This window comes from Symsagittifera roscoffensis, chromosome 6 (genome assembly GCF_963678635.1).
Source record: "Symsagittifera roscoffensis chromosome 6, txSymRosc1.1, whole genome shotgun sequence".
In the NCBI taxonomy this organism is placed as follows: domain Eukaryota; kingdom Metazoa; phylum Xenacoelomorpha; order Acoela; family Convolutidae; genus Symsagittifera; species Symsagittifera roscoffensis.
In genome coordinates this window covers 15,764,041-15,765,800 of record NC_087067.1, presented here as the reverse complement: position 1 = coordinate 15,765,800, position 1,760 = coordinate 15,764,041, and positions in this window count along the sequence as shown.

Genomic DNA, 1,760 nt, shown 5'->3' with positions numbered 1-1,760 from the left:
ATTCAGTAAGAATTGTTGTCCTGTGCTTCAAATTGAAAAGATGTTTCAACTGTGATCAATTTTCACAAACTTATGGGGATTTACAGATTGCCATTTTGGCCAATTTGGGACAATTAAAGAGCGATATATAACGTGCTAATTACCCGTATGCGGAAACTTAATACGTATTAGAAATTGTTCCAAATTGGTTGAAGGCAGTTTATTTGTCATAATTGATTTGTTACTAGGAGCAAAATTTATCACTTTGTACTTTAAATGGCGTGTGGAGGATGAATTTCACAAAAAATCTCAAATGTAAAAAAAAGTTCGTTTTGCTTCAATATATTTAATTTTTTTCATGTTATTACTGCTCCATAACGGGCAATCGGATCATTCAGGGCTTTGCGTTGATACAAGCAGACTTGTTTTGTTTTTGTCATCTGAAAGATACTGATGGTCTTAGCTCAAAGCCAAGTCTTTTTCTTCTGCAAAAGATTACGTTTATTGCTGCTTTTCAGAATGCCCTGTCGTTATAAAATTGACACGCTGATTAATCAAGTTTTCTGCTCCTGTGTAATTTTCAAACTTCACCTTGTATAACAACTTGGTGCACTATAAAATGAACTATTTGAGGCGGGGTAAAAGAAAATTTAGCCAATGATTAAAACTTTTCTTCAACTGTGACGTTGGGTTATGGTGCTTTAAAAGCGTAAATTTGGTCAACGAACAATCATCAATTATTTGGCAGAAATGACAAGAAGTTTATAAAGATGGAATCCTAACATTCGCGTTGATTAGATATTATTGATAAAATAAATTGTTGTGAAATTTAATTAATTGAGTTTTGAAAGCAATATTTTTAATCAGATCATTTACTGTGAGGGTATTGTAGCGTGGAAACCAATCCTATATTTTCCTGGAGAATTTCAAATTCTTTTAAAGTCTGCGTAAACTGCTCGTTTAAAACTTTGTAGATTGTATCAAAGATGCTATAAGCGTAATACGAGTTTTTATTCGGCGCAAAAAAAATGTTGCAAATAGAAATCAAGACGAGACTGCTCGTATCAGGCGCAAAACCTCGAATGAGCAGACTTCCTTTTAAGGTTTATGGAGCAGTAATAACATTAAAAAATTAAATTAAAAAAAAAGAAATTTGTTTTCCAAAATTTTAAATTTTTAAAGATCACAGGTAAAATATCGTTTTTATTATAACAAAATTTCTCAGATGGTATAAAAACATTCCGTCGAAAACGCTTAACAAACAATACAAAATTGGCACGCCAAGCATACATATTCCTCAATTTCATTGAGTAGAAAGTGAGTAACTGACAATATAATTGAGAAAAAAAAAGATTTTTTTCATTGATTCTTCATTTTATCCCCCACACGCTATTTAAAACAGTAAATGTCTCGTATTGTGATAATAGAATTACATTGCTGGCCTGATAGATATGAATTTCATCTTTTGAGTGCCTCCAGCTTGAGTTTTTCGCGATGATTTGGTTTACGCTATTGTTGCAACTTGCCATTTTAAATTATTTTAAGATGTAATGAAATTTTAAGCTTGCTGATGTGAATTACAGCTCATTTAACTCAGAGTCCTTATTTCTTCATTTTTTGTTAGTCGGTGGAAAAAGTTAAGATCTACTGGCATCAACAAACAAAGTATTAAAAGCTGCTGCTGTGTGTGGGGACTATAAAATTTGGTTAAAACATGCAATATCATAAAAACAATGAGTGCTAAGTATCATTGACAGCTCATTAAAAACAATGACACGTTT